General features: G+C 47.8%; 1 protein-coding gene across 1 annotated transcript in view; it reads right to left on the bottom strand.

Annotated features, from left to right (window-relative positions):
• The window catches only part of KIAA1328, a 350,490-nt gene that overhangs the window by 299,305 nt on the left and 27,550 nt on the right, over window positions 1-23,635 (bottom strand). The gene's annotated exons all lie outside the window — the stretch shown is intronic.

Here is a 23,635-nt window from a genome sequence, read left to right as displayed (position 1 = left end):
CGGGACATGAGCCTCGGCCCAAGACAGAATGTCGGCCACTTCTCGAGCCGCTCGGGCACTCCTGGTGCCCCCTTGGTGGTTGATGTAGGCCACCGCCGTGGCATTGTCCGTCTGCACCCGAACCGGGCAGCCCTGCAGCCGGTCCGTCCAGCGATGAAGACAGAGATTTATCGCACGCAATTCCAGAATGTTGATCGGAAGGGAGGACTCCCCCTCCGACCAAGTCCCCTGGGCGGACAGAACGCCCAGAACACCACCCCAGCCCGACAGGCTGGCATCCGTGGTGATTACCGTCCACGAGATAGGACGAAACGACTTGCCCCCGGACACCATCGGGGACTGGAGCCACCACAGAAGGTCTCTTCTGGTGCGATGACTCAACGAGATTTGAAGATCCAGAGATTGAGGTCGCCCGTCCCACATGGACAGGACCTCCGCTTGGAGACCCCGCGTGTGAAACTGGGCAAAGGGAATCGCCTCGAAGGCCGAGACCATCAATCCCAGACATCTCATGCACGTCCGCAGAGACGAGTGCGGAACGTCCCTGAGGGACCTGACTTCCTCCTGAAGAGTTCTGAGTTTGTCTTCCGGCAGGAAGACCTTCGCCTGCACCGAGTCCAGAATCATTCCCAGGTAGGGAAGACGAACTGACGGACTCAGCGTCGACTTTGGAAAATTTATCGTCCAACCAAACTCCTGCAGAGTTTGCATCGTGACAGACAGGTCCTTCTCCAGACCCTGGCTGGTCGCAGACCGAACCAGAATGTCGTCCAGATACCCCAGGACAGAAATGCCCTGGGCCCTCAATAATGCCAGAACCGGTGCAAGCACCTTGGTGAAGACCCGCGGAGCCGAGGCGAGACCAAAAGGCAACGCCACGAACTGGTAGTGATCCTCCGCAATGGCAAATCGAAGGTACCTCTGGTGACTCTCGAAAATGGGGATGTGAAGATACGCATCCTTCAAATCGATGGAGGCCATGAATTCCCCCGGAACCAGGGCAGCCACCACCGACCGCAGGGATTCCATGTGGAACTTGCGAACCCGCACAGAGCGGTTCAGAGCCTTCAAGTCCAGAATTGGACGAACCTTGCCCTCCTTTCTGGGCACGGTGAACAGATTGGAATAAAACCCCCGAAATCTGTCCCGATGAGGCACCGGAACTACCACTCCCTGAGCCCTCAGGTCCCGCACCGCCAGGTGAAGGTCCCGTAAACGCTCTGGAGACAGTTGAAGATTTGAGGGAAAAAATCTGCTCTCCGGCCGAGAGAGAAACTCGATCTTGTAACCAGATCGAACGATCTCCTGAACCCATCTGTCCCGCACGCGGGCCAACCAGGGCTGAAGAAAACCGAGCAAGCGTCCCCCCACCCCAAAACTGGGTGAGGGCGCCCCTTCAGGCCGCACTGTTATGGGCTGCGGATCCGGATTGACCAGACGTCTGTTTACCAGACCAGGGCTTCTTCTGAGAGCCTTGACCTTTGAACGGTTTGCCCTTGTAGTGCGACCGAAAGGCACGAAAGGACCCCTGAGGGGGCCGAAAATTAGCATGCTTCTTCCCAGAAGCCCCCTTAGCCTTGGGGAAATGGGGCAAGAGAGTGCTCTTACCTCCGGTGATCCCCTTAATCAACACATCCAAGGACTCCCCAAAAAGGCGAGACCCATCATAGGGCAGATTGGCTAAGGTCTTACGTGAAGACTGGTCCACCGACCAACATTTCAACCAAACCAGGCGGCGAGACAACACCGCCACGCTGTGCACACGTGCAGCCAACGGAACTAGGTCCAAGTCCGCATCACACAGATACATGACACCCTGGCGGATTTGATCCACCATATCCAGGGTCGCCGGCGAGGCCGAATCGGCCACTAGGACGCGCCTAAGCATCTGCGTCCAACTTGCGATCGCCTGGGCCGCCATGAGAGAAGCAAACAGAGCCTTAAGCATAGAACCCATAACAGAATAAGTATGACGGGCAAGAGACTCCAATCTCCTATCCGTGGCATCACGGAACACAGGGGAATCCTCTGCAGGAATCGCAGTGGATTTGTTTAAAACCGCAATTGCGTGATCCACTGGGGGAGGCACACACCACCTTTCATCAGTGGAAGGCGAGAAAGGATAACGCAGCTTGAACCTACTTGGTACAGCAAAAGGTTTGCGCAGATTGCGCCATTGTTCCTTAACAGCGCGCTGAAAATCATCATTGCAGGGAAAAACCTGCGGCGTCCTGCGTTTTCTCTGCGTCCCATAAGCCGCCAAGGCAGCGGGGGGACACACTTCATCCTGCAAACGCAGCGTTTGCTTTATGGAAGCAATCAATTCATCCATGATTGCAAGCTCTTCAGGCGAGCCAGGGGGAGAATTATCAACCCCTTCAACTTCAGCCTCCACCTCGGACCCCACTAGATCCAGGGAGGAGCGGGACCCCGATAAGGAGGCCCCCGCCATAACAGCCCCATCACCTTCACCCTCAGAATCAGAGGAAAGAGCAACTCTGGGTCTTTTAGTAGATTGAGCAGCCACCAGCATCTGCACCTGAGCAGCAAGGCCAGCCAAAATAGTGGCTAAATCCCCCCCTGGGGGGGGAAACAGCGGTCCCCTGGCTTTCCACCAAGGCGGTAGGAAATTTGCCCTCCTGAGAATCCATTGCCCCTATAACAAATGCCGGATAATAAAGGGTTAACTGCCCCTTTAACACGCGCGGCGAGCGCAGCGCACCGCACACAAGCACAATGAGACCCCCACAGGGACAATAAAACTGACACAGGCAATGGATAGGAAGGATATAACCTGAGGAGACCCTCGCCGCTGCTGCTGCCTCGATCGGTGTTCCTGGAGAAGAGGAAGTGATGCTGCCAGGGCGCTCTATGGAAGCCTATGGGAGGCTACAAGAAAATGGCCGCCATGCATGTAGAACATGCGGCCGGAGCGAGTGTAGGCAAAATGGCGCCGTTTGGCGCCGAAACCGCCGCTCCACAGTACAGTAATGCACACATATCTGTATAAAAAAACATGTCAGATCGCCGCAGCGAGCGCTGTATAATGCCCAAACATGCCACAAAACATGCCCCACAGCACACAGCTTCTCACACTGATAAGGCTGACACACACAGTGTCACACAGCTCCCCCCACCCCCCCCCCCTTGCAGCCCACAGCATGCAGCCGAGAGATAGGGAAACAAACAGTGTGAATAGAGGCAGGTTACACAGTCCCAGACTGACACCCCCCCAGACAGACAAGTCCCCACATAAATACACTTACCTCACAGTGGCGTGGGGGACCCGCACAGGTGAACAAGCCGCTGCACATGAGGCAGGGAGAGTCGCATACAAGACGCACAGAATGGGGGTTAAGAAAACGCACAGCGTCCAGTGAGGTAGCCACCTCACCAATCATCCCTGCACCGAACAGGGATGGGTCGTTCACTGTGCCAGGAGCGTTACCTGGCTGAACGCTCGATGGCAGGCTGGGAAGCCACTGACCCACGACCTGCGACCAGGGGGAATCAGCCCGAGACCCAGCCCGCATGATCCTCTTCATCCAAAGAACTAACTAAAGCTGACAAAAAGAACAGCTAAGTAAAGGTAGAGAGAAAACTCAAACAAAAAATCAAAGAAGAAGAAAGAGTCTGGGGCACAAAACCCCAGCACAGAGAGAGCCAGCCACTCCTGACAAGCTAGACATTAAAACTGAGATATGGTTGCAGGAAGTAGGAGGGTATTGACTGAGGGGACCACCCCTTGAGGGTGGGATGTGTTAAAAGCCTTAATGTTAACATATTCTGTTGCCTAGCTACTCCTTCGGAGCAAAGTCTAATACCCCATATGTGACGAATATGAAGAGGCGGCGACTGTCGGAGGACGTAAGAGAAAATGGCCTGGTCATTAAAGCGGAGTTCCACCTAAAACAAAAAAACATAAAAATATCCCCGGGACAGTCAGGGTTAGTGCATTCCACAATGGATAGCCTCTGATCTGTCCCGGGTTGCACTTACCTTATAGAAATACTTACCTTGAACATGTATTGTCCAGCGCTGCCATCTCAGGTGTGGGCAGCTGAAGCCAGCGCGATCCTCTTCTGTGTCTTCTTCGGTCCCACGATGCACTGCGCCGGCCCCGCCGTCACTTCCGGGGCTGCAACGTCATCCCTGCACAGCTTCTGGGCATGCCCAGAAGCTGTTTAGCAAGGTACGACGGCGCCTGCACCGGAACTGACGTCGGGGCCGGTGCAGGCGCATTGATTCTTGGGAGCGATGACGTTCAGCTCCCAGGAATCATTGCGAGCCAGGAAGTGACAACTCGCCGTGGCCGCCGAGTGAGGAAGAGGAAGTAAGGTAAGTATATTATCTTCTCAAACAAGGTAAGTAAAAAAAAAAAAAAAAAAAAAAAATTTGCAATTATCCATTTGTTTTTCAGGTGACCCGGATCAAGAAGATGGATGGACCGAAGATAAATTTTAAGGTGGAACTCCACTTTAAAAGGAGGTGAAAACCTTCCAGAGCTGAAGTGGTTAATGTCAAACTAAGGACGTATATTTACAGTTAGGCGGTCGTCAAGTGGCTAATGGAAAAAAAAAACAAAATCTGGAAATATCCTTTGCCATTTACCACTAAAAGAAAATTTGTCCTGAAGAAAAAAAAAAAAAAAAAAAAAAAAAAAGTATCCATCTGGATACACAAATTAGTTGTGATATGATGTACAGTTTTATTAACCGCTTGCCGACCGCCGCACAATGATTTACGTCGGCAGTCAGCCCCTCACATGCAGAGCGACGTAGGGCTACGTTGCTAGCCTGTGAGGGTCTAGGGAGCGAGCGCCGCCGGAGGCTCGCTCTCGCGCGGTCACGGACCCCCCCGCGTGTGTGCCCAGCGGACCCGATGTCCGCCGGTCACTCGCGATCGTCCGTTAGAGCAGGAGAAAGGCAGGCGGCTAATGTAAAAAAGCCGCCTGTCATTCTCCCCTGCGTAGGAATAGTGATCATATGGTTCTACTATGTAGGACCATTGATCACTGTTCCTACACCTCAAGCCACAACCAATCACAGTTAGAATCACGCCCCTAGGGACACACATAACCCCTCCCTCTCAAAAAAGTAACCCCTTCACTGCCAGTGTCATTTTTACAGTAACAGTGCATATGTATAGCACTGATTACTGTAGTAATGTCACTGGTAACCCCAAAAGTGTAAAAAATGTCAGTCAAGGGTCTGATCTGTCCGCCGCAATGTCGCAGTACCGCAAAACAAATTGCAGATCGTCGCCATTACGCATTAAAAAAAAAAAAAAAGACAAAAATCTTTCCCTTAGTAAACGCGATAACTTTTGCGCAAACCAATCAAAATACGCTTTTTGCGATTTTTATTACCAAACATAGGTAGCATAAAACAAATTGGCCTAAAAGTTAAAAAATTTCGATTTTTACATTTTTTTGGGGGAATTTCATATAAAAAAAAATTAGAAAAATATTGTTATTTTTGCAAAATTGATGCTCTTTTTTTTGTTTATAGCGCAAAAAGTAAAAATCGCACAGGTGATTAAATACCACCAAAAGAAAGCTCTGTTTGTGGAAAAAAAAGGACGTCAAATTTGTTTAGGTACAGCGTCGCACGACCGCGCAATTGTCTGTTAAAAGTCACGCAGTGCCGAATCGCAAAATAGGCCCTGGTCAGGAAGGGGGTAAAATCTTCCGGGGCTTAAGTGGTTAACACGACAAAGTTGCAAAATTGTGTTCAGGCATTAACATTGGTTTTGCCCTACGTCACAAAGGGGTTAAACTTAAAAAAAAAAACCTCTGTTCCTAGAGTTTGTTCCCAAAGTTATAACTTATTTTTTTTTTTTTATAGCCAGTGCTCAAAATGACAACCCTTATTAGGTAGATGATCTTAAAAAAGGCGAACTTCCACTTTAAAATGTTGCTGGCCTGGCGTCAAACAGATCCCACTAAACACCTCAGGTAAACTAGCTGCGAGCCGCTAATCGCCTCCGACTTATCTTCGGGGCGATGTGACAAGGGAGCTGTATATTACCAGCAGCAGCATCTGTCCTCATGATACGATCCAGGGAATGCAGATTAGCATAAAATCTAATGATGTCAAGAAAGCCTACGTGAAAGAAAGCCTGCGCCGAGGAACTATTGCCGAGCCTGACAGCGGCAGCGCAGTTTAGAGATGCAAATGAAACCATTATGTTCAATAATTATATGAAAATATGAAGAGTTCAGCATGTTTTCCAGCCCCGATGGCGGTTAATGGGATGTGCGCTTATGTAAATAACCGCTATTAAAGCTAATGCCAAAAAAACCCTTAATAAATTCATAGTAAAGCTACTGATTTAGGAGGCTTTTTAATGCCGGCAGCGCTCAATTATTAGACAGGAGTGCATTATTACGTTTAAACCTCATTACCGCGGCAAGTCAGCGAAACTCCATCAATTATCTTGCGATAATGAAAATGAGAATTGTTCGAGGTGGGGGGTGGGCCGATGCAAGAAAATAAAAAATATTGCTTCTTGGCAATTTTCTTTGAAAGCGCCAAAAAAAAGTGTGTAGGGGGTTTTGTGAGCGTGGCCCTGCGGAGATCACGTCATCTCTCCAGCAGTTTGTCTGTTCCTGAAGACGCAGCACCTTGGGGGTATTTTCGCTAAAGATCTATGCAAGATGATGGAGGCGTTGGTGGAGTCACTGCGTTCAGCATCGCTCATGAAAAATAAACAAAATAAAAACGCAATTGCCTTAATGAAATTGGTGGAAATTTTTCGTTATTGGTTTCTCGGATGAACCCAGATAGAAAAATTGCAGTATGGACGTAGAAATACATAAGCAGAGCAAAGGAGGAGGAAAAACAAAACAAAACACTGAGCGCAAAATCATTTGCTACAATGTGAAGTGTACAGAAGGAACACGACCTTTACCTGATAATGGGCTAAGCTCTGATCAAAAGTAGCCACCTAAATACCGGGCACTTTCACCCAGTGGCGGCTGGTGCTCAAAATTTGTAAAAAAAAAAATGTAATAGGTATTGCTTGACTTTGAGGTCATGGTACAGGCATGGCACAGGTGATGGTATAGGCATGGCACAGGTGATGGTACAGGCATGGCACAGGTGATGGTATAGGCATGGCACAGGTGAGGGCACAGGTCGGCTTCAATCACTTACTTGCTCTCCTCCTGGGCTGCCTGCGAGACGTCCACGGCGCTGCTCCTCTCCTCGAGTCGTCTTCTTCTGACGGCGGCGGGATTCCGGGAACCGTCCACGGCGCTGCTCGTCTCGTCCTCTTCAGTCTTCTGGTCTTCCGATTGGTCCAGGCGGTGGGAAGGAGATCGGGCGGTGACGGTGCGTGACTGACGCACGCTCCAGCACCGCCCCCCATTGCGAGTCAGCGGGGTCAGCAATCGGATGTCCTGGATGATGATTGGTCCAGGCTGGAGACTGGACCAATCACAGCCAGGATATCACGAACGTGGGGGTGTCCTAGTGCTATGACCTGCGCCCAGGTTACGCCCCCAGAAGGCAGCCAATCGGCGCCTCTTCTGGGTCGTAAACCCCCCCCCCATAGCCACCACATAGGCCGGCGAACGCGATTTTTTTTCTTCAAAACTTTGTTTTTGTAATTTTTTTTTTTCTTTCAGGGGGGGGGGGCGGCGCCCTGGCGCCCCCTATGCACAGGCCGCCACTGCTTTCACCCCCCTTCCTGCCCAGGCCAATTTTCAGCTTTCAGTGCCGTCACATTATGAATGACAATTGGACGGTCATGCAACACTGTACCCATATGACATTTTTTCACATTGGTATTTAAATCACCACGGGGTTTTACATTTTTTGCTAAATAAATCCTTCGGAAATTTAGGCCAAAATATATTCTGCTATATTGCTTTGGTGAAAATAACCCAAAATCGGTGTATAATATTTAGTCTGTAGGAAAGTTACACAAACTTTGATCTATATCTGAAAATCGATTGATCCTGATGTACTGATGGCCTATCATTTCTTGAAGCCCATAAATGCCAGGACAGTACAAATACCTGCCAAATTACCCTTTTTTGTAAAGTAGACAGACCGAGGTATTGAGTAAGAGGCATGGCGAGTTTTTTGAAGATGTAATTTGCACACTTTTTGAAAATTTTTTTTTTTTTTCCATACCGTCACCAGTGCAGTACAGCGTCACCATGTAACTGGTGTGAAGGTGATCAGGAGGCACTGACTGGATATTTTTTTACATTTTTTTTCTTACGATTTATCCCCCCCCCCCCCCCACACACCATGGCAAAACTATGTTACCATAGTAGCATTGTATTACTCTGGGGAAGTGACCAGGATGTTTTTTTTTTTTTTAAATGATTGCTTATACCAGTACATTTCACTAGTATAAGCAACCATTTTTACTTAATGAAATTGATTCATTTAGTGTATTGTTGCTGGCGAGGACCCTAGCATAAGGAACAACATTTTTAGGGAAAGGGAATACAATAAGACACATGGCTGGCCACTCACTAAAACTAGAGTAAAAATGGTTTAACCTTAAAATACGTAGGGGGTTCTTTACCGTCAGAGCAGTAAGGATGTGGAATTCTGTTCCACAAGAAGTGGTATCAGCAGGGAGCATTGATAGTTTCAAAAAACTATTAGATGGGCACCTTAACCACTTTACCACCGGAGGATTTTGCTGTCTTCCGTCCAGGCCACTTTTTGCGATTCGGCGCTGTGCGAATTCAACTGACAATTGCGCGGTCGTGCGACGCCGTACCCAAACGAAATTTACGTCCTTTTTTTCCCACAAACAGAGCTTTCTTTTGGTGGTATTTGATCACCTGTGCGATTTTTACTTTTTGCGCTATAAACAAAAAAAGAGCGTTTATTTTGAAAAAATAACAATATTTTTAACATTTTTTTTATATGAAATTCCCCCCAAAAAAGATGTAAAAACCAATTTTTTAAAAAATTTTTGGCCAATTTGTTTTCTGCTACCCATGTTTGGTAAAAAAAAAAAAAAATCGCAATAAGCGTATTTTGATTGGTTTGCGCAAAAGTTATTGCGTTTACTAACAAAGGGAAAGATTTCTGTCATTTTTGGTGTTTTTTTTTAACGCGTAATGGCGGCGATCTGCGGTTTTTTTTTGTGGGACTGCGACATTGCGGCGGACAGATCGGACCCTTGACTGACTTTTTGACACTTTTGGGGGTACCAGTGACATTACTGCAGTAATCAGTGCTATATATGTGCACTGTTACTGTAAAAATGACACTGGCAGGGAAGGGGTTAATTTTATTGGAGAGGGAGGGGTTAATGTATGCCTGGTGCTTACTGACGTGTAGGGGGGGGGAGGTGACTGAGTGAGTCATGGACAGATCGGATGTCCAGCTATGCTGAACAGTCCGATCTGTCACTCCCTGTCACTATGGAGATCCGTCCGCTTGTGTTTACACAGGCGGGCGGATCTCCACACTAGATCCCCGGCGATCGGGGCAGAGCAGAGCACCTCCCCTGGCCCGACTCCTGCTGTGAATGAAAACAGCGGGAGCGAGCCTCCGGCGGCGCGCAAGCGCCGCCCAGAAGGGGGAGTGTCTGACGACGTTAATACTACGTCGTCAGACGATAACGAACCACTCTGCCGCAGTAGTATTACTGTGAGCAGACGTAAAGTGGTTAAAGACCACAACATACAGGGGTATACAATGTACGGTTAACAGCAAACACACACACACATCATAGGTTGAAGTGGATGGATGGATGTCTTTTTTCAACCTCACTATGCAACTGTGTAATTAGCGGTGTCTGTCCACAGCTAATCTCCGAAGACGTCACCGGAAGTGACAAAACGCGCAAGTTTTGGAACGCACAGCGTACGTGACGTGGGACGCAAGCCGGAAGTTTCCCGCTCGCTACCCTGCAATCGGTTTGCACTGACACCCTCGCTCATGAGCGGCCGCTCTCAGCCTTTTTAATTGGCAAACTCCCTTATATATCTTTTTGCTTATATTGCTTTAAAACTACCCTGTATTATATTTTTTTTTACCCAAATTGGAAAATAAAATTTATCAAAGTTACTACAGCTATTTTTTTGTCTTCCTTCATATCTGGCCTGAGGTGAGAGGAGAGAGAGGGGGAGCCCGCCATCCTATCCACCCTTAGCAAGCCAGGAGGAGACTCCATCATAGCCTGGAAGGCTACCAAAGCTTGGTTGGTCTTGGTGCCATAAGGCATACATGACCCACGCTATTTGGTAAGTGATTCAATCTTACCATTTGTCACGGTGAAAATAAAAGCTGCACTGAGCACCACAGAGCGGATTGAGAAATCACTACGTTGAGCACTTGCACCTACTGTTTGGAATAAGCACTGTTTGCACATGAGACTCACTGTATTTATTTATTGGATTATTTATTTGATTTTTAAACCTTGAAAACAATTTTTTGGACTTTTTTTCACTACAGTCACTTTAAATTTTTTTATATGAATTTTTTATATATGGAATAATTTATATTTATCACCATATTGTCTCTATCATCACCTTATGAAATTTATGTATGAATTTTATGTAGAACAATCTTTTTTAATATTTATGATAATTAATTTACAGCAAGCGCTATAGGTAGCCTTTTTAGACTACTTACCTGCAACATTTATACCATTTTTCTATAGCAGCTGCTACAAACGCACAATTTTGTATCATTCACTAAATTAATTTATTATTCACATACCTATTCACATCTTTTATTCTGAACACCAGGTGCGGGGCATATACCAAAGTATATTCCTTACAAATCACATGGTACAGATGGACTGTGATTGGCCAGGTCTGTACCATGTGATCACTGTGACTAGTCACAGCTACCAACATTGTACACAATAAATGGCATGAGTGAAAGTCATCCATTGTTTACAATTGTCGTGCAGTTTGCTGTCATTGGTCATGGTACCGACCTGGTACTATGATTTTGGTGGACACAGTCGGTGACAAATCCCATAGCAGCGTGGCCCATGGGGCTCCTTCTGAGAGGAAGTCATAACGTCCATCTGGGACAATGAATGTCCCGGCCATCATTTGCCTATAGGTCAGGTGGGAACTGGTTATTAAAAGGTAGTCATCAACCAAAATGGAAAATGAACCCTTTCACTATTAGAGGTAATTGAAGCCAAGGTCAGTTAACGTGGCATACCTACTTTTTTTTCTTTTTTTAACCTTGTGTTTGGCAATTACAGTATTAAAAAGAAGAGCTCTGACATCTGCAGGCTGAAGGTTTCTTTTCAGAATAAAACATTTAGCCTGTGTGTGATCATTCGGTCATTATAATGTTATGGGGTCCCACGTGGCTTTACACTGTAGTGTGATAAAAAAAAAACCCTTGAAAATAAAATATGGTGACATATGCCATGGGTGTTAATGATAGACTATGGTCATTACAGCACTCACACTAGGATGAATGCTGGTATGGAGTGTGATGAGAAAAGGTTTCATATACTGTATGAGACAGATGACAGGATGATCATATAGTCAGGAATCGGTCAGATCCTGATCATTAGTGGGACCGGAGTCTGACAACTATGTAGTGTGACGGCTACTACATGTCAATGGGGAGATGTTCATTAAAGGATAAGTTCACCTTCCTTCTGTGGAAGCCCAACCACAGGGCGTAACGCGTATAGGAGAGAGGAGCCGAGCCCGTGACGTCACCCCAGGCCACCTTCGGAAGAAAAAGGTGGCGAGCCGAAATTAATACAAAATTAGGAGCGTGAGCGGTTTTTATATCCTAGAGCAGCCTTTTTATACCAGGGTGCCTTGAGGTTTCTTCAGGGGTGCCTTGGCAAAATGCCAAAAAATTGTATACAAGCCGACATGTGGATGAAGCCTGCCTTTTTAGTTACAATAATCACATTTTCATTGTGCACCATTACAATCTTCTAATGACGACCAATGGCATCATCAGTAGAGGAGGAAGATGTCAGATGCCTGCACAGCATCCTTGTTTGACCCTCCCCTGCCGTTCATCAGCACTGGGGTCACTATAGCTGAGTGATGGAGAAAAACTGAGGGAGAAGAAAAACATTGGGATACTAGTCAGTACCAGTTTGTAAAACTATTTGCTTTGGAAGAATAAATCACCTCTAAAGTCGGGTGTCCTGCTTGGACTTGTGGATATAGCTTCATTATGTAATACTATTAGAATAGCTTTTACATTTTAGAATGGGGCACCTCGAGACTGTCCACAATTTTTAAGTGTCTTGACTGAAAAAAAAAAAAAAAAAAAGGGATTTTTGTAAGAACTTACCGTAAAATCCTTTTCTCCGAGTCCTTTGACAGACGCAGCTCTCAATGCTTCTTCACTATTGGGTTATGCGCCATCTACAGGAGTAGACTAGGCAGTGAAAACTTTTCACTCGACACGCCTATAGGGGCTGTCCCTCACGACATAACCCCAGACACCCTGTGCTCTCAAATCAGTTTCGTAGCAAGCAGTGAAAGAAGACAGAACCAACCCCATTTTAGAGGGGCGGGAGCTGCGTCTGTTAAAGGGCTCAGCGAAAAGGATTTTATGGTAAGTTCTTAAAAAAATCCAATTTTTTCTATCGTCCTCTGACAGACGCAGCTCCCAATACTTCTTCACTATTGGGATGTCCCAAAGCAGTGTAGGCATGAGGGGTGGGAAAAGGCAATCAACTTAACGTACATCCAAGGCTAAAAAACGTAGCCAACTGGGCGACAAAAAAAGCTCAACCCAAACCAACAGGAGCTTACCCCCCAAACAAAAAATGCACCCCCATAAAGAGAAAACCAAGTCTCTTTGTCAAACAGCAGTCTGAAAAACCTTGCGGCCCAAGGAAGCATCCGAGGATGCCAACAAATCAACCTTGTAGAATTTGGTAAAAGTGTGCACAGATGACCAAGTCACCACTTCACACACCTGAGCAACAGAAGCCGGATGGCAAAAAGCCCAAGAGGCACTCAGCGCTCAAGTAGAATGCACCCTCACAGGGAAAGGAGGAACCTTACCCCTTAATGAATAGGCCTGAACAATTGTCTGCCTGATCCATTTTGATATGGCCGCAGCCGAACCCTTACCTAGGCAGCAAGAAACTGACTTGAGAGCACAGTGTGTCTGGGGTTATGTCATGAGGGACAGTCCCTATAGGCGTGTCAAGTAAAATGTTTTCACTGCCTAGTCTACTCCTGTAGATGGCACATAACCCAATAGTGAAGAAGCATTGAGAGCTGCGTCTGTCAAAGGACGATAGAGAAAAGGTTGAGAAATACTGTCCTAGAGCACAATGGTTCTGCTTTTTTGTTTTATGTGATCTATACCCTGGGCAATATGGAGGAGAAAGGAGTCGTATGAAGCTGTATCAAGTGATGACGTTAAAACCGAGCCACCTTCTGGTTTTTGGGGAGAGTGTCTCAAGCTATTTTTCACCCATTTATGTGGTCTTCCATGGAGGTGAGCAGGTTCTTTGGCCACAGGGTGGAGGCACATAAGGAAGAGTGAAGACTATACATTAAATGTTCACAGTGGTGGGGTTTGTCATCACAGCTCCTAAAGATTGAATTATACAAGTTGTTGGGACAAGCACAGATTTTGTTTGTTATATACTCTCACCAGCCACTTCTTTTTTTAGGTATGCCTATTCAATTGCTTGGTAACACAAATTGCTAATCAGCAATCACATGGCAGCAACGAAATGCATTTTAGGCATCTAGACATGGTGAAGCCAACTTACTGAAGTTCAAACCGAGCATCAGAATGGGGAAGAAATGGGATTTAAGAGACTTTGAATGTGGCATGGTCGTTGGTGCCAGATGGGCCGGTCTGAAAACTGCTGATCTACTGGGATTTTCACACACAGCTATCTCTCGGGATTACAGAGAATGGTCCAAAAAAAAGGAGAAAATATCCAGTGAGCGGCAGTTGTGTGGAGGGAAATGCCTTATTGATGTCAAGAGACCAGAGGAGAATGGGTAGACTGGTTCCATATGCTAGAAAGGCAACAGTAACTCAAATAACCACTCGTTACAACCAAGGTATGCAGAATACCATTTCTGAACGCACAACACATCGAACCTTGAAGCAGATGGGCTACAGCAGCAGAAGACCACACTGGAGTATGTAAGCTGCATCCTTTTGAACTTTCAGGAAGTACTGTGATTTCTCAAAAGTAATATACATCAATACAAGTGTTACACTAGTTATAGGTTATTTAGCATACATGTACTGAACATGAAAAAATATATCGGATGCTGGGTCCACCTCAGTGCAGAGCTTCTCCCTCTTACATGACACTACTAGCTGCTCAGGCAAAGCTCTGAAGGGACAGATTTCTGGGACAAAGCATTATATTTACAATGCTGGTTAGTTATGTGATCAGTCAGCCAGGAATTTCTGTTCAGCTTTCAGCACCTTTATTGGGACTCTGAATTTACGTTAAAGTGGTTGTAAACCTCAGACATAAAAAATGAACTAAGCATATCCCTCTATAGTGTGTACTTGTCTCTATCCTGAGCATTAAGTGTCATTTCTGTCTGCCGATTCGTTTCTCTATCTGCATGAATCACTTCTGACAAGCTTTCCCGACACCAAGGGAAAAAAAAAAAAGGTGATGGGGAGGGAGCTTCAGCACACAGCCTGAGCTCTGTTTCTATGTGCTGTGTAAAGGGGGAAAGGGGGGGGTGTCCCTTCCCTCCAATCAGCTCTCCTCACTAAGCTCTAAAGGAGTATAACTTCATCTCTCCACCCCCTTTTTTCTGACAGCTCAGACAAGCTTTATAAATTCTGCACTTTGAATAGCTATAGAGATAAGACTGCAAACAAACAGGTACAACTTATGTAGGAGGATTGGTTTGATCTCTTGTGCATCATCTAAGCGTTGTGACTTCACTGGACAGTATATGGAAGGGCTTACAACCACTTTAGCAGCCCGGCCAGAGCATGAATCCAGTGAGAAGTTCAGTACATGCTTTCACTGGCTAGCAGGTCAAATACATGCTGGTCCATACCATGCTTGGTGGTGGGTGCACATCTATGCCAGGATAGAAATGGACATTGGCAGCAGGGGGCAAGTGCAAAATGCTTATTACTAGGGATCATCCGATTATCGTCAAAGCCGATATATTGGGGGCCGGTATGCACTTTCCCCGATATATCGGAATTGGCCACCAAGGTTACCGATATTGCGTGAAAGTGCTTGTACCAGATCGATACCTGCAGCTAGAGGCATCACCCCCCGGTACCGCGTCCATAGCCGATGGTCGGCTGTCTTGTAATGAGAAGCAGCTCAGCTGTCATTACAAGGAGCGGGAGCCCCCCCCCCCTCCCACCGCCTTTGTCTTCTGTCCCACCGGGAGACCCGGGCAACCAGCCTCCACGGCCGCCGAAGACCCGATCAAAGCCGCATTCGGCTCTGATCGGGTCTCCATATAAAAAACCCGGAAGTGATTTCATGACATCACTTCCGGGTACTCAGCGCCAAATTCAAATAAATTACAGCAATCAAAAACAGCCAAACTTGGCGTTTTGAATGCTTTTAAGTGCACAGGACCCCCAGATCCCTCCACAAGAGTACCTGTCAAAAAAAAAAATAATAAAAAAAATGTTTTAGGCTTCTTTCACACGGTACGCCTCCGCAGGCGGATCCGTGTTGCTCAGCGGGGATCGATCCGCGATCCCCGCTGAGCCGGGCGGATGACAGCTCCGTCTCCGCTTGCAGAGCGGAGAGGGAGGTGTCTCAGCACCCGCTGCCCTCTATGGGGGATCGGAGGAGAGCGGACCGCTTGTCCGCTCTCATCAGATCCGCTCCGCTCCGATTACTGAACGGATGGAAAAATAGGGTTTCCATCCGTCCAGATTTCAGCACAGGATCGGATGCGGATGGCAGCGGGTGTCAGCGGAGGTGACCTCTGCTGACACCCGCTTCCCCATAGAGCTGCATGGAGGATCCGATCAGATCCGCCTAAAAAACTGATAGGCGGATCTGATCGGACCGACGTGTGAAAGAGCCCTTAATGTACAAAAATATCAGCCAATACCAATATGCGATGACCAATATATCGGTATCTGTAATAAAAAAACAACGATATCGGTCAATCACTACTTATTACATTACCTCTGTGCTGGTTCTCACAAAAAAAAAAAACTGACCAAGTGCAGTGGGTACAATTGGCTTAATGCTGTTGACGTGTGTGCCCAATACTTCTGGTCCCCCCGCTGTCTCTGTAATGATTAATCCAAAGGAAATGGGCCCTATAGATTTCCTTTTCATGTATAAATTAGCGGATACCAGAACTAGAGAACTCGCTGACCAGAAGCGCGGAGCTAAAAAGGTACCACTGTGCTCGGCTTTATCGTAGGTGTAATTAATGAATGCATGATCATTACCCTCCTACTACACTTTCCAGTTAAAGAAATAAGTCAGTCATTCTAACTGGTTAATGAGTTCTCATTTAATCAGTTAGAAATAACAAAACACACTTCTGCTCCTTGTGTGGGTGAGCACAGCAAAATAGGTTAATTAGGCAACATGGGAATCAGGGTCTATACTGGGGGTCCGAGTCTTTCTGTTCAATGTTCATCAATCAGGAAAAGCACCCAAACCCTCCTAACATCACTCAACTAAGACCAACAAAGAAAATGCAATATATTGCAGAGTACCAGTTCTTAAAGAGGAACTGCAGTCTGCTCACATCATTTGTAATAAAAACATCTTTGCCATTCTGAAGCTTCCCTCCACCCACTTTACATATTATTTTATATATATACTGTGATTCTGTACCTGCCAAATATGCTGCAAAAATTTCCTTCCACTGTCTGACTGCAGCCATTGTAACTGTGGGCAGCTGAAGCTGCTGCCTGTTCACTTCCTGGATTTACACAGATATATACACACACACACATATTACATACATACACATACATATACACACACACGTGCCTGGCTGATACCCTCTCTCCCATTTTTGTTCCTGTTGTGAGAAATAAACTTTTTTTAAGCATAAATCTGACTGGCGCCCATCTTTCTATCTTGTTCACCACCCACCATGCCTAGTAATCGGCACCCTGAGGAGGGATGTCGGCCCTATCGGACTATGGAGGTCACCACCAGGCCTCTGGAGGTTGGGGGCGCACCACATACATACATATATATATATATATATATATATATATATATATATATATATATATATATATATATATATATATATATATATATATATATATATATATATATATACACACACACATACACACACACACACATACATACATACACAAACACACACATACACCACTGCTTGCATATTTCTCCTCGCTTGATGAATACTCATGGATCTCTGCAATCTTATCTCCACCCTCATCCGGCCCCCTCCAGCCCTGCAGCTCTCATTGGCTCTCTCATCCCAAACTTCCTTGCTGGCAAACTCTCACGAGAGCGAGAGAGCTGTGCATGTCGTCATAAGCCTAGGGCTGTGCCCTGTCTTTTTTAAATCATGCAGCTAAATACCTTCTTTTACATCACCAGTGTGCGATCACGTGACCTCCCAGGTCATAGGAGGGGAATCTCAGCCACTCCCACTGTAGTTCTCAGATCGAGGAAGAAGAGAGCAGCAGGCGGTCACGTGACCACACACCGGCTAAGTGAAAGGTGGTATTTAGTTGCAGGATTTAAAAAAACAAGAAAAAAAACAGACACTGCACAGTATATCTGGTTACTACAGAGGGGGTGCCAGTAATTGTCATCACTAACCTAACCCCTTTAAACCTTTTTCCTTACAAAAACATTTCTAACAGCATTCAAACTGCACCCCTTTTATTGATTTAGGGCCGGTTTACAATAGAACGTGGTGCGACAAACCGACCACCTTTGCAATCTGCACGTGCCAATGCATTGTTAACGGCAACCCAAACCGTTTGCAGTACTATGATCGGGTACTGCATTTTTTTTTGGTATGACTTTCTCCGCGTTTCAGTGCTATTTTGGCCCATTCAAAAGAATGGGCAGCAGGGGGCGTGGCCTGGCGCAGCATGTGAGAGGACGTGTGTGAGAGGAGCTCCGCCGGACCGATATCCTTCACCGCTAATCCTGCAGCCCTTCGGGCACGATAATCCTTCCTTCACCTCCCGCACACCCGCGGCACCGACCTCCGCATGTCTCCGCCGAAGAAAGGCTCTGAAGCTGCGGCAAAACTGGCTGCATTCCGGAGGCTGGAGAAGGAGGCCCCGATCCAAGATGGCGCCGGCCCGTCGCTCGTGGTGGAGGAGCCTGAGAGCCCTGCTACATCCAAGGTTTTGGAAGCGATTGCTACTTGCCAGACCATGCTGACAACTAAAATCGAGGAGGTGAAGGTAGATATATCTTTGATGCGTCAGGATATGCAGAAGCTGAGGGACAGAGTTGGTGAGGCTGAACACAGACTTAGTGAGGTGGAAGACTCCCTCCCCCCATTGCAAAGCTCCTCAGACAGGCTGCAGCAACAAGTACACCTTATCCTCCAAAAACAAGATGCCATGGAGAATAGGCTGCGCCGCTGTAACCTGCGGTTCATTGGCCTCCCGGAGGGCTCTGAAGGTGCTGACCCCTCATCATATTTGGAACAATTGCTCACTCAGACTTATGGCAGAGAATCCTTTTCACCCACTTTTGTTGTGGAACGTGCACATCGCCTCTCAGGGCGCCCCCCCCCCCTCAGGGTGCACCCCCCCGCACGTTCATCGCTAAATTCCTGAACTATCGGGACCGAGATGCCATATTGCGCCTGGCCAGGGTTAAGGGGAACATTCCATTTGGAAATCACAAAATAGCGATTTTCCCCGACTTCTCTGCTGAGGTCCAGAGGCGCCGCAAGAGCTTTTTGGAGGTCAAACGCAGACTGCGTATCAAGAATATCAAATACTCCATGTTGTATCCGGCCCGTCTTAGAGTGGAGGGCGAGGACCGAGCCCACTTCTTTGAGGATCCGGAAGCCGCCATCTCCTGGCTAGAAGGACTGGAAGCTAGAGCCTGACCACCTTGCCCTGGCGACTTCATGATACTTTCTCCCTGATGGCCTATACCTTAAGCTGCTGCAAGGGTGGAGGAGGGGTTTTGTAGATCCTGTGGAACTCAAGACTTTGCATCCCCCTTCCCCCCCCCCCCCTCCCCCCTCATTTTCCTGCACTATTGCTCCTGTGTTTGACCGGCGGAGCGCCCTAGCTCCACAGATGGAACTGATTTCTCTGTTCTCTTCCTATGGACTTCCACCTGCCCATAGGCTTTGCTACCCAGCGATACACCTGTTGGTTTTCGCCCCCTACACCCGCTAAGGCGTGTGTTTGTGCCCAACTCCCCTGTTGCCCCCTGCGACTTCTGCTGGACCTGGGCCCCCGGGCCCCCTTGTTTATTCTATTTGTATTTTGCTGTATTTTTGCTGCATACCTTGGGGGTCCCTGGCCTCCTGATCTTGCTCTTTCCCAGTCGCATGTGGGCCTGTTCTGGTTGAGGCACTTGTTTGGGAACATGCCCGCACAAGTTGGGGTTGGTGCAGGGCAGGGAGGGGGGATTGGGGTGTTACCATTGTTTATGGTTTATATTTGGTACAATCTTTATACTGTTTCTGTTTTATGCACATTGACCTCAAGTAATAATTATTTGCTCTTTTGCTGCCGTTTATCGCCGCTGGTGTGTGACCGTGGACTAGTTGGTTCCGTGGCCTTACTGCCTGAGATCCTGGGAGCCTCCGCTCCGCGCTCTGTACTACCCCTGCCATGGCCGCATTGAAATTGTTGACGTGGAATGTCAGGGGTATGCGTGATAAGATTAAACGAACGGCTGTCTTTAATGTCCTACGCCGTGTATGGGCTGATATTATAGTTCTGGTGGAGACACATTTGGAGGGCCGTGTACAACAGTCCCTCAAACGTCCCTGGGTTGGTTGGGTGCAGCACTCTGCTTATAGCTCACACTCCAGGGGTGTGGCGCTACTGGTGGCCAAATCGGTACATTTCCAGCTCCTAGGATCTCAGGTCGACCCAATGGGTAGATATGTTTTTCTCAAAACGTCAGTCTATGGGGAATTGATGCTACTGATGGCTTTCTATGTGCCCCCCCCTTACTCTGCTGTGATTATTATGGAGGGACTGGCGTTTATGGCACAGAGCCCAGGGGCCCCGGTGATCTGGCTGGGTGACTTTAACAATGTGATGGACTCGGGTCTGGATAGGTCCGGTGGCGCCTCCCAGGTGCCGCCGGGGTCGTCCCCGACCAGGTTCTCCCGATTGTTGGAGAGCTTTGGTTTGGCCGACTCTTGGCGCAGCAAATACCCCGCGCAGCGCGCGTACTCCTGTTTTTCGGCTGCACACCACTCTATGTCACGCATTGATCTGATATTGCTGTCTCGAACCCTGCTCCCCCGGTTACTGACGGCAGGCTTCGCCCCACGGACTCTGTCTGATCACTGCCCTTATTGGATACTGTTGTCCTTGCCCTGCAATAGACCTCCCCCGGCCTGGCGCCTGAATCCCGCCTGGCTCCCCTTGGTGTCGGATGGGAACGACATTGAGGGGACCTGGACACAATTCTTTTCTGACAATGAGGGCACTGCCTCCCCGGCTGCGGTGTGGGAGGCGTTTAAACTGTTCGCCAGATCCACTATGATTTCCAAAATCAAGGCTGTTAGAGCGCGGGCTGCCGAGGAGATCTCCAGGGCAACGACAAATCTAATTGAAGCTGAACAGGCCTTTATGGGGGACCCGACTCCGGCACATGAATCTCAGTATAAATTGACCTCTAAAGTCCTTTCCCAACTTGACTACGAGAGGGCAAAATCTAAGATGTTTTTTCAGAAGCAGAATCTGTTTGCACATGGTGAGCGGGCGGGGAAACTCCTCGCATACTTAGTTCATTGTGAGGATAGGCCCCCGGTAGTTATTACTTTGAAGGATGACCTGGGTAATGAGATCGCTGATCCTGCTGCGGTGACACAGTGCTTCCGCTCATTTTTTAGTACTCTTTACACATCTAGGGCTCCCGCTGACTGCACTGACATGCATGACTTTTTGGACTCTATTGACTTTTCCACTTTGACACCCGACCAGTTGGCGACCCTCGAGGCACCCATCTCTGTGGAAGAGATTGCAGCAGCCGTGTCCAAGTTCCCTAGGTCTAAGGCCCCCGGCCTGGACGGCCTCCCGATTGAATTTTTCTCCCAATATTCGGAACTCCTTTCTCCTAAATTATTGGCTTTGTTTCAATCTCTATTCAAAGATGCAACCCTACCCCCTTCTATGCGGGAGGCGCTAATTGTGCTCATTCCCAAGCCGGGCAAGGATGTACACGCCCCAGAGTCTTACCGTCCCATCTCTTTGCTCCCAGTAGACACTAAAATCCTTGCGAAAATTTTATCCCTCCGCCTTAACAAGGTGATCCTTTCACTCGTACACTCGGACCAGGCCGGGTTCATGCCTGGGAGGAACACCTCATTTAACCTTCGCCGGTTATTTATGAATCTCCAGGCACGGCACGACGGAATGGGTGGCAGGGTGGTGGTCTCATTGGACACGGCTCAAGCATTTGACTCGGTAGAGTGGCCGTTTCTGTGGACCTGTCTGGACCGGTACGGCTTTGGACCTAATTTTATTAAGTGGGTCAAACTTCTATATAGCGCCCCGGTAGCTAGGGTCCTGGCAAATGGCTGGCAGTCGACCGCCTTCCCTTTATCCCGTGGCACTCGACAAGGGTGCCCCCTCTCCCCCCTGCTGTATGCCCTGGCCGCGGAACCTCTGGCGATGGCCATTAGAGCACATCCCGGGATTCGAGGCCTACGTAAGGGACCGTTGGAGGAGAAGATCAGCATGTATGCAGATGACACTTTGTTATATTTGGAAGACTCTCGGGAATCCCTACTCACGGCCCTTTCTTTAATTGAACGGTATGGACGATTCTCCGGTTTTCAGATAAACTGGGATAAGTCACAAATTCTCCCGCTTGACGAGAGCCCACAGGCAATCACCCCCGCAAGCCCAGCCCTACAATGTGTATCCCGCATTAAATACTTAGGGATTCAAGTGACAGCTAACTCAGCAGATTATGTCCCGGATAACGTTCAACCCCTGTTCCCTCTGCTTAAGGCTAAAATTCAAGTATGGTCCAAATTACCTCTGGGAGTGATGGGTAGAGTCAATTTAATTAAAATGATTCTCCTTCCCAAAATACTTTATGTTGTATGGCACTCTCCTATTTACCTGCCACTCAAGCTGTTTAAGCAGATGGAATCACTCCTCAAGACCTTTGTTTGGGGTGCTAACCGGCACAAGATCTCCTGGCGCAAACTCAAGAATCCTACAAACCTAGGGGGATTGGCCCTGCCGGATTTTAATCTGTACTATCTGGCAGCTCAGTTGTCCCAGTTCTTTCACATAGATAAAACAGATAGAGAACGTTTTTTGACCCTGCTCTGCCCTGGGTGGGCTCATCCCCTCGGGGACCCCCTCCTAGTTATCCTTAGGGGTGTCAGGGGCTCGCCGGAGCCCTTGTGCCCCAGATCTCTTCTATACCACTATTGTCGGATCTGGGAGGTGGTAGCGTCCAGGCTTCGGTGCCCTCCATTTCACACGTTCACCCCTCTGTGGCATAACAGCGCATTACGCGAGTTCCTTTCCATCCCTGACCTGTCGATATGGAGCGGGAGGGGTATTCTTCTCCTTAGCCATATCTCCACGACCACTGGTCTGCGGTCTTACGAGGCCTTGCAGGATCAGTTTGCGATCCAGGGCCCCATGCACTACAGATACTTACAGCTCTCCCATGCCTATAGATCTCAATTCCCTGATGGCCCTCCTGAGCTAGAATCGGTTACCACCCTTGAGATTGTTAAAAGTACAGCACCCAGTCACCTTATTTCCATGTTCTACTCTGAACTTCACACACCTTCCTCGGCCACCTTGGCTTTTGCACTTAAGACCCGCTGGGAGCGCAGTGTGGGGGCCATGGAGGATGAGGAATGGGAGGATGCCCTGGAGACGTGCCGCAGAGTGTCGCCAAAACTGTCGGATCGCCTAACTCAGACCTTTATAATACACCAGGCTTATCTCACCCCACTTAGACTGTCCAAATATCACCCTGACTTGGTCCCTTCTTGTCCTATGTGTGGAGACCCTGACGCCTCCTTCTTTCATCTCTTGTGGAGCTGTCCCCAATTACAGACTCTATGGCAACAAGTAGTCACATTCCTCCATGACAAGATGGGGTCTCCTCTGCAACTCTCCCCTAAGGAGTGTCTCCTGGGGGTTTACCCAGATGGAGAGATGCCCAAATCCACTGTCATATTTCTTCAGGAAACTTTGTTTATAGTACGTAAACTGATAGCCAGGAGGTGGATGAGACCTACTCCTCCTACTCTAGGTTTGTGGATTAAGGAGGTTAATGGTGTCATCCCATTTCATAAACTTTTATATAAACATAGGGGGTGCCCTCAGAAGTTCAACAAGATTTGGGACAAATGGGTGCAGTGCCCTGATACGGCTCGGTAATGCAGTGGGTAACTATTTTATGTTGACCGCCCCTGGTGAATCAATATTTTCTGTTCGAGGGTTGGATCGACGGAGAGCCACTGACTACTGTTTTGTTTTTTACTATGTCTGTTCTGTCTCTCGGTGCTGATCATTTTGTATATTTG

Source organism: Pelophylax lessonae (genome assembly GCF_965119305.1).
Source record: "Pelophylax lessonae genome assembly, chromosome: 1".
NCBI classification, from domain to species: domain Eukaryota; kingdom Metazoa; phylum Chordata; class Amphibia; order Anura; family Ranidae; genus Pelophylax; species Pelophylax lessonae.
The sequence above is the reverse complement of the archived record's forward strand: the minus strand, read 5'-3'. Positions and strand labels throughout refer to the sequence as shown.